Here is a 10,625-nt window from a genome sequence, read left to right on the forward strand (position 1 = left end):
TATTTGCTAAACCAGTTCAAATAGTTAAGACTATTAGAATAATTATCTATTTCAAATCATTCTAACCTTTTATTTAGTCCTATAATAATTGTTTCAGTTTATACACACTTATTCAGAATAAAATAATACTAATTTATTAACATTCCAAAAATTAATAAGCAAGAGATTCGAAAAGATAAATGTGTTTATCGAATAAGTTCAAAGAGTTATGACTATTTGAACAATTATCAATTTAAAATCATTATGACCTTTTGTTTTGTCATAAACAATTGTTTTAGTTCATAAAAGCTTATCCAAAAGAAGATAATACTACTTTATTATTATTTCAAAAGTTAATAACTAAGAGATTTAAAAAATAAATTAGTTGACTAAATAAGTTCAAATAATTATGAGCATTTAAACAACTATTTATTTCAAATTATTATTACCTTTTGTCTGTCATAAAATAATTGTTTTTAAAAAATAAATCTTTTTACCAAACCAATCAAATAGTTATAACTATTTGAACAATTATCTATTTCATATTGTTATAACATTTTATTTTATAATAAAACAATTGTTTCTATTCATACAAGCTTATTCGAAATAAAATAATACTAATTTAGTAATATTATGAAAATTAATAGCTAAGAAATTTAAAAAATAAATATGTTCGTTGAATCAATTCAAACAATTTAGACTATTGAACAACTATTTAACTCAAATTGTTATGACCTTTTGTTTTGTCATAAAATAATTATTTCAGCTTGTAGAAATTTATTCAGAATAGAGTAAAACTAATTTATTAATATTTCAAAAATTTATAAGAGATTTAGAAAATAATTCTATTTACAGAACCAGTTTAAATAATTATAACTATTTAAACAATTATCTATTTCAAATCATTATTACTTTTTATTTTGTAATAAAATAATATTTTTTTTGTTAATATAAGTTTGTTCAAAATAAAATAATACTAATTTATTAATATTTATCAAACCAATTCAAATAGTTATGACTTTTTGTTGTGTTATAAAACAATAGTTTCTGTCCATACAAGCTTATTTAGATTAAAATAATATCAATTTATTAATATTTCAACAATTAATAACTAAACAATTTAAAACATAAATATTGTTACCGAACTAGATCAAATAGTCATGACTATTTGAATAATTATCTATTTCAAATCATTATAACCTTTTGTTTTGTCATAAAAAAATCATTTCGATTCATATAAGCTTAATCAAAATAAAATAATATTAAGTTATCAATATTCTAAAAATTAATAATTAAGAGATTTAAAAAATGAATTTGTTTAACGAACAAGTTTAAATAATTATGACTGTTTGAACAATTATCTATTTGAAATCGTTATAACCTTTTGTTTTGTCATAAAATGATTTTTTTTCTATTCATACAAGCTTATTTTGAATAAAATAATACAAATTGATTAATATTAAGACAATTAATAAGTAAAAGATCTAATAAATCTACCCAACCAAGTTCAAATCTTTATGACTATTTGAACAATTATTTATTTCAAATTGTTATGATCTTTTGTTTTGTCATAAAATAATTGTTTCTATTCATACAAGCTTATTCGAAATAAAAAATATTAATTTATTAATATTTTGACAAGTAATAAGTAAAAAATTTAAAAAATAAATATGTTTATTGAACAAGTTCAAATGGTCATGAGTATTTGTATAATTAATTATTTCAAATCATTGTGACCTTTTGTTTTGTAATAAAACAATTGTTTCAGTTTATATATGCTTATTTGAAATAAAATAATACTAATTTATTAATATTCTAAAAATTAATGAGTAAGAGAATTAAAAAATTAATCTATTTACCAATCATGTTCAAATAATTATAACTATCTGAATAATTATCTGTTTCAAAACATTTTGACCTTTTGTTTTGTCATAAAACAATTGGTTCTGTTCATGCAAGCTTATTTTGAATAAAATAATATAAATTTATTAATATTCTAAAAATTAATAAGTAAAAATTTAAAAAATAAATATGTTTTTTGAACACGTTCAAATAGTTATGACTATTTGAATAATTATCTATTTCAAATTATTATGACCTTTAGTTTTGTCATAAGCCAATTGTTTCATTCATAAATGCGTATTCAGAATAAATTAATACTAATTTATTAAAATTCTAAAAATTAATAAGTAAAATATTTAAAAAATAAATTTGTTTACTGAGTGAGTTCGAATAGTTATGACCATTCAAATAATTATTTATATCAAATCATTTTGATTTTTAGTTTTTTCATAAAAAAATTGTTTCTATTCATACAATTTTATTTAAAATAAAATAATACTAATTTATTAATATTCTAAAATTAATAAGTTGGAGATTTAAAAAATAAATATGCTTACTGAACAAGTTCAAATAGTCATGTCATTTGAATTATTATCTATTTCAAATCTTTATGACATTTTGTTTTGTCATAAAATGATTGTTTCTATTCATACAAAATTATTCAAAATAAAATAATATTAGTTTATTAATATTTCAAAAATTAATAAGAGATTTAAGAATTAAATCTGTTTATCGAACCAAATCAAATACTTATGGCTATTTGAACAAGTATCTATCTCGAATTATTATGATATTTGTTTTGTAATTGTTAGCTCAAAGATTTGGAATAAACCAAGAAGGGGAATGCTACATGGTTGATCCTACCAGTGTCAAAAGCTTGTCTCAAAGATTAAGCCATGCATGTGTAAGTATGAACTAATTCAAACTGTGAAACTACAAATGGCTCATTAAATCAATTATAGTTTGTTTGATGGTATCTACTACTCCAATGACCATAGTAATTCTGGAGCTAATACATGTAACAAACCCCAACTTCTAGAAGGGATGCATTTATTAGATAAAAGGTTGATATGGGCTTTAACCATTGCTCTAATGATTCATAGTAACTCAACAAATCGTGCGACCTTTATGCTGGTGACGCATCATTCAAATTTCTATCCTATCAACTTTTGATGGTAGGATAGTGGCCTACCATGGTGGTGAAGGGTAATAGAGAATTAGGGTTCAATTCCAAAGAGGGAGCCTAAGAAACGACTAGTAAATCCAAAGAAGGTAGCAAGTGTGCAAATTACCCAATCCTAACATGGGGTGGTAGTCATAATAAATAACAATATCGGGCTCTATGAGTTTGGTAATTGAAATGAGTACAATCTAAATCCCTTAATAAGGATCCATTGGAGGGCAAGTCTGGTGCCAGTAGCTATGGTAATACCAATTTTAATAGGATATATTTAAGTTGTTACAATTAAAAAGCTCATGGTCAAAATTAGGGTTGGGTCATCTGGTCTACCCACAGTGAGCATCGATCTACTCATCCTTCTACTAGAGATGTGCTCCTAGCCTTAACTGGTCGAGTCATTCCTCTAGTGCTGTTATTTTGAAAAAATTAGAGTGCTCAAAGTAGGCCTATGCTTGTATACATTAGCATAAGATAACGTTATAGGATTTCTATCCTATTGTGGTGGCCTTTGAGATCAAAGTAATGATTAACAAGGATAGTCGAAGGCATTCATATTCATAGTCAGAGGTGAAATTTTTGGATTTATGAAAGATAAACAATTGTGAAAGCATTTACCAAGGATGTTTTCATTAATCAAGAATAAAAGTTGCAAGCTTGAAAATGATCTGATATCATCCTAGTCTCAACCATAAATGATGTCGACCAAGGATCGATGGATGTTACTTTCAAGACTCCGTCGACACCTTATGAGAAATCAAAGTCTTTGGGTTCTGGGGGGAGTATGGTTATAAGGCTAAAAGTTAAAAGAATTGATGGAAGGGCACCACTAGGAGTGCAACCTATGGCTTAATTTGACTCAATACAGGGAAACTTACTAGGTCTAGACATAGTAAAGATTGATAGACTAAGAGCTCTTTCTTGATTCTATGAGAGGTGGTGCATGGTAGTTCTTAGTTAGTGGATTGATTTGTCTAGTTAAATCCATTAACGAACAAGACCTCAGCTTGCTAACTAGCTACATGGAAGTGATCCTTTATGGCTAGCTTCTTAGAGGGACTATGGCTACTTAAGCTAAGGAAGTTTGAGGCAATAATAGGTTTGTGATACCCTTAGATGTTCTGGGTTACACATGTGCTACACTGATGTATTCAATGAGTCTATAGCCTTGGCTGATAGGTCCAGGTAATCTTTGAAATTTCATCATGCTGGGGATAGTAAGTGCAAGTCATCAGCTCATGTTGACTACATCTTTGCCTTTTTTACACATAGCCCATCCTACTAATTGAATGTCTAGTGAAGTGTTTGGATCATGGTGATGTGGATGGTTTGCTACTTACGACATCATGGGAAGTCCACTGAACCTTATCATTTAGAGGAAAAAGAAGTTGTAATAATATTTTTGTAGGTGAACTTGGGGAAAGATCATTGTCAAAAATTGCTTAACGAATGACTTACAATGTGTTAATGAAACACTGAGAGGGCAAGCATGCCTCATGCCCTGAGCCCCTTCTAGCCCTGGACGTGTGCGACGATCAATTTGTTTTACCTCTCGAATGGGCAAAATGATTGGTATCATCGTTTGTGGCCAAATAACGAGCCCTCGATGCATATCGCGCTAAAGAACTAGAATGAAAAAGAGCGCATGTGATGTTGCTATCCCTTTCGCTATGTGTTCGTAGGTGGCACCATGACTCCTTTTTTCATGGAAAACCAAAATGACTCTCAGCAATAGACATCTTGGGCTTTGCATTGATGAAGAACATAGCAAAATGTTATACTTGGTGAGAATTGCAAAATCCCATGTGTAGAAAAATTCTTGTAGTTTTGTTGGCATCCATAAAAACATTCAGCTAAAAAATCAATGTAAAAGATTTTGTGGCCATTTGAAAAAGTGTCCCCATTTCAGACACTTGAATGGCTATTGACTGTGAACCGTAAAAGCTTTGATGCTCATTAAGGGGGTATGAGTTATTGAGGTTCATTGGAGGATAAGGGGCTAATATAAGGGCCAATGACCAATGCCCATCACACATCATGTGCACACACCCATTGGCCCTTCACCTTTAATCATTGAAACCCCTATTGCTGTCAGTTTAGTTTTTTTATGATGCTATGGTGATTGGAGCAATGATTAATAGGGATAGTCAAGGACATTCGTATTTCATAGTCAAAGGTGAAATTCTTAGATTTATGAAAGATGAACAACTGTGAAAGCATTTGCCAAGGATGTTTTCATTAATCAAGAATAAAAGTTAAAGGCTCAAAGACGATTGGATATTGTCTTAGTCTTAACCATAAACGATGCCAACCAAGGATCAACGGATGCTACTTTTAGGACTCCTCAGGCACTTTATAAGAAATCAAAGTTTTTAGGTTTCAAGTAGAGTATAGATATAAGGCTAAAACTTAAAGAAATTGATGAAAGGGCACCACTAGTAGTGGAGCCTATGGCTTAATTTAACTCAACACACGAAAACTTACCAAGTCTAGACATACTAAGGATTGATAGATTAAGAGCTTTTTTTTTATTCTATAGGTGGTAGTGCATGGCCATTCTTAGTTGGAGGAACGATTTGTTTGGTTAATTTAATTAACGAACGAGACCTCAGCCTACTAACTAACTATGCGAAGGTGAACCTTCATGGCTAGCTTCTTAGAATGACTATGACTTTTTAGGTTAAGGAAGTTTAAGGCAATAACAAGTCTATGATACCCTTAGATATTTTAGGCCACACACACAATACACTAATGTATTCAATATGTTTATAGCCTTGGCTGATAAGACCAGGTAATCTTTGAAATTTCATCATGATAGGGATAGATTATTGCCATTATTGGTCTTTAATGAGGAATTCCTAGTAAGCGTAAGTCATCAGCTTGCATTAACTACATCCTTACCCTTTGTACACACCACCTGTCACTCCTACCATTGAATGGTCCATAAAGTGTTCAAATCATGGTGACGTGGATGGTTTGTTGCCTGTGACATCATGATAAGTCCATTAAACTTTATAATTTAGAGGAAGGAGAAGTCATAACAAGGTTTTCATAGGTGAACTTGTGGAAGGATCATTGTTGAAACTTGCTCAATGAATGACACATGAATATATTAACAAAACATCAATGGGGTGAGGTTGCTTTCGTGCCCCAAGGCTCTTTTGATTGTGGGTGTTCACGATGGCACTTTGTTTTGCCTGTCGAGTGAGCAAAACAATCACTGTCATTACTTGTGGTCGAATAACGAATCCCTAACATGAATTGCACCAAGGGATCGAAATGAAAAAGAGCATGTGTGCCATTGTCATCGGTTCACATTGCATGCATGGATGGCACCGTGACTTTTTTTGTCATGAAAAACCAAAATGACTCTCAACAATGGATATTTCAACTCTCGCATCGATGAAGAAGATAGTGAAATATGATACTTGGTGTGAATTGCAAAATCCCATAAGCCATCGAGTCTTTGAATGCAAGTTTCACCCCAAGCCATTAGGCAAAGGGCTTGATTGCCTGGGTGTCATGCATCATCGCCCCCTCCAACCCCCCACCCATCGGGCTTTAAGTGAAGGGGCAAAAGATGGCCTCCTATGATCTCGTCGGTTGTCGTTGGCCCAAAAGTGAGTCTTCAGTAATAATAGTGCTGTGACTATTGCTAGTAAAGCTCCCAGCATGTATTGTCTCTATTGATGAGCATTGATTTTCCATCTGAACCCTACCAGACCCCTCGAATCACTTAATCAATGCTTGCATCATGACCCTAGGTCAGGCAAGATTACTCTTTGAGTTTAAACATATCAATAAGTAAAGGAAAAGAAACTTACAAGGATTCCCCTAGTATTGATGAGCGAATTGGGAAAAGGCTAACTTGATAATCGGGCACCTTTGATGTCCAAATTGTAGTCTGAAGAAGCATCCTCAATGGTAGACTGGGCCCAAGTCCACTAGAAAGAGGTATCGAAAAGGGTGAAAGCCCCGTTATGCCTAGACCCTATCACACCATGAGGCGCTATCTACGAGTTAAGTTGTTTAGGAATGTAGCCCTAATCAGGTAATAAATTCTATCCAAGGCTGAATACAAGGAAGAGACCAATAACGAACAAGTATCGTGAAGGAAAGATGAAAAGGACTTTAAAAAAATAGTCAAAAAGTGCATGAAATTATCAGTAGAGAAGTAGATAGGGGCTAGGGATGTGCCTCAGTTGGATGTGGAATGGCGAGAGCTGGTCCACCAATCGACTTGAGGCATGGATCGATGTGGATCATGGCAATGGCTAAAGCTCGAGCTTTTTATATGCCTATAGAGACATTGTTGCCACTATTGTGGAATGCAACACATGCCATCTAGATGTGTGTCAGCCTATATGTGCTCTTGGGTCAACCTATAGGCTCCCCATCTGGCCCATCTTGAAACATGAACCAAGGAGTCTAACATGTGTACAAGTTAATGAGCTAGAAAACCCATAAGGCGTAAGGAAACTAATTGGTAAGATCCCTCGCAAGTTCACTACCGACCAACCTTGATCTTTTAAACTGCGGCTGAGTGAGCCCAAGGTAGTGGAAACTCTGGTGGAGGCTTGTAGCAATACTAACATGCAAATCATTCATTTGACTTGGGTATAGGGTGAAAAACTAATTGAAATATCTAGTAGCTAGCTCCCTCTAAAGTTTCTCTTAGGATAGCTAGAGCCCTTAGCAAGTTCTATCAAGTAAAGCCAATAATTAGAGGCATCGGAGGTGCAACACCCTTGACCTATTCTCAAACTTTAAATAGGTAAGAGGGTGAGGCTACTTCATGGAACCGCTCCATAGAATCGTAAGCTCCAAGTGGGCCATTTTGTTAAGTAGAACTGGCAATGTAGGATGAACTAGATGCTAGGTTACGATGCCTAACTGTAAGCTAACCTAGAACCCACAAAGGGTGTTAGTCAATTAAGACAATAAGACAGTGGTAATAAAAGCCAAAATCCACTAAAGAGTGTATAATAACTCACCTACCAAATCAACTAGCCCTAAAAATGGATGGTGCTTAAGCACATGACCTATATATGGCTGTTAGGGCAAGGGCCAGGCCCTAATGAATAGCAAGGTATGGGGGCACTGCAAAACCCAAAGCATGAATAGAGCGACCATTAGTATAGATCTTGGTAGTAGTAGCAAATATTCAAATAAGAACTTTGAAGGCTGAAGAAGGGAAAGGTTCCATATGAATGGTACTTACACATAGGTTAGTTGATCTTAAAAGATGGGGAAAGGTCATCTGATAACACGTTCAGCACATGCTTCAAAAGGGAATCAAGCTAAAATTCCTAAACCAAGATGCGGTGACTAATGGCAACGTTAAGGAGTTTGAAGATGTTGGTAGGGGTTTCAGGAAAAGTTATCTTTTTTATTTAATGGCCTACCTACCCTAGAAATGGCTCAACCAAAGGTAGGGTCCAACAACCAAAAGAGCACTACACATTGCATGGTGTCTAATGTGCCCTTAGCAACATTTGAAAATCCAGAGGACCAACTACCATCCATGCCCAGTCATACTTATAACTGCATCAGGTCTCTAAGGTGAACAACCTCTGGTCGATGACATAATATAGGTAAAGGATATCGATAAAATGGATTTGTAACCTTGGGAAAAAGGTTGGCTCTGAAGGCTAGGCATGGGGGTCCCAATCTTAAACCCATCAGTTACTAGTGCATTACTCGAGCTGCTTTTATAATGAGAATGGGTCATCACATGTCGGCTAGGGGATGGACTAGGAATGGCTCCCTTAAGGATCTTTCCTAGATGATGAATACTCGACTCAGAACTATTATGAACAAGGGGAATCCAACTATTTAATTAAAACAAAGTATTGCAATGGTCCCTACGGATGCTCACTCAATGTGATTTTTGCCTAGTGCTCTAAATGTTAAAGTGAAAAAATTCAACCCAGCGCAGGTAAATAGCGGGAGTAACTATAACTCTCTTAGGGTAACCAAATGCCTCATCATCTAATTAGTGACGTGCATAAATGGATTAATGAGATTCCCACTATCCCTATCTACTATCCAATAAAACCACAACCAAGGGAATGAGTTTGGCAGAGTCCAACTTTGTGAAATGACTTGAGAGGTATAGGATAAGTGGGAGCCCTTGGGCAAAATTGAAATATCACAACTTTTAACATTATTTTACTTATTCCATGAATTAGAGGTAGGGCATGACCCCTTCTTTTGGAACCAAAACTACCCTTGGTCGATCAATCCAAGCAGAAGACCTTGTTAGGTAGAGAGTTTGGCTAAGATGGCACATTTGTTAAAAGATAATGCAAGTGTCTTAAGATGAGCTCAACAAGAATAGAAATCTTATATGGAACAAAAGGGTAAAAGCTCATTTGATTCTATTTTCCAGTACAAATATGAATCATGAAAGTGTGGCCTATCGAGCCTTTAGACCTTTAAAATTTAAAGCTAGAGGTGTTAGAAAAGTTACCAGAGGGATAATTGGCTTATGATAACCAAGCATTCATAGCGACATTGCTTTCTGATTCTTTGATGTTGGCTCTTCCTATCATTGTGAAGCAGAATTCACCAAGTGTTAGATTGTTCACCCACCACTAAAAAACACGAGCTAGTTTAGACTACCATGAGACAGGTTAGTTTTACCCTACTGATGGTAGCGTCACACCTAGTATGAGAGGAACCGTTGATTCGCATAATTGGTCATCATGTTTGGTTGAAAAGTTAGTAGTGTGAAGCTACCATGTATTAGATTATGACTGAACACCTCAAAGTTAGAACCTAGGCTAGAAATAATGCACACACCCATTGTCCAATTGCCAACCTTAGTAGGGGCCCATGGCCCTCAATGGCACATGTCATAGGTGTAGCCCTTACGGTGGACAAGCCACACAGGCCTCCTTAAGGCTTATTCCCATAGAGTGGTGGGTAAAATCCTTTATAGATGGCTTAAATATGTGACAATGTATTATAAGTGGTAGAGTGGCCTTGTTACGATGATCCACTAAGATTCAGCCCTTCATCACTTCGATTCATCCGTCATTCGCTTCACACCCACCAAAGTCCACTCACTTCATTTTTTACACTGTATACCTTTAGGGTTGGGGATGAATGGTGTTCTTTATTGCAACTGATTTGGCTGGGCGATGACATCCCTCTCTCAGGAGTCTAAATAAACAACAACCAAATGCCCTTGGTATTTGTTACAAGGAAGGGCTTGCCCTTGGTATAGGCACTTGCCTCAAACTCCATTAGACACACTGGCCCTTAATGTAAGTTATTGCCTCAAACACCATCGACAACATCTGGCCCTTAGTTAGTGCAAGCAATCGCATCAAACATAATCGATAGATGCTAGCCCATTGATGCTTGGACACCATATGTAGATGCCAGTGCCATGGTGCGAGATGTTGACTCAGACAGCATCACCAGATGCTAACACCTTATGTGAGCACTTACCTTAACCATCATCGATGTAAGTGGGCCCTTGGTGTAGGTTGTTACCTTGAACACCTCTTTGGTAGATGTTGGCACTTGGTACGACATGTGTATCATGACCCTCCCACCTAAGGCACTTGTTTGCCCTTCGATCACCATTAGCACTAAATGATGCTCAGTGCATATGTCA

The 10,625-nt window shown here is 34.7% G+C and overlaps 4 pseudogenes; all 4 read left to right on the top strand.

Moving 5' to 3' along the window:
* The first annotated feature begins 2,668 nt into the window (after window positions 1–2,668).
* On the top strand, window positions 2,669–4,429 carry LOC149510584 (18S ribosomal RNA; annotated as a pseudogene).
* Window positions 4,430–4,776: 347 nt separating this feature from the next.
* Window positions 4,777–6,076, top strand: LOC149510585 (18S ribosomal RNA; annotated as a pseudogene).
* Window positions 6,077–6,365: 289 nt separating this feature from the next.
* LOC149510586 (5.8S ribosomal RNA) lies at window positions 6,366–6,521 on the top strand (annotated as a pseudogene).
* Window positions 6,522–6,753: 232 nt separating this feature from the next.
* LOC149510587 (25S ribosomal RNA) lies at window positions 6,754–10,033 on the top strand (annotated as a pseudogene).
* Window positions 10,034–10,625: the final 592 nt, after the last annotated feature.

Source organism: Durio zibethinus, chromosome 28 (assembly GCF_047325235.1).
Source record: "Durio zibethinus cultivar Kanyao isolate XHJ-2024 chromosome 28, ASM4732523v1, whole genome shotgun sequence".
Lineage (NCBI taxonomy): Eukaryota > Viridiplantae > Streptophyta > Magnoliopsida > Malvales > Malvaceae > Durio > Durio zibethinus.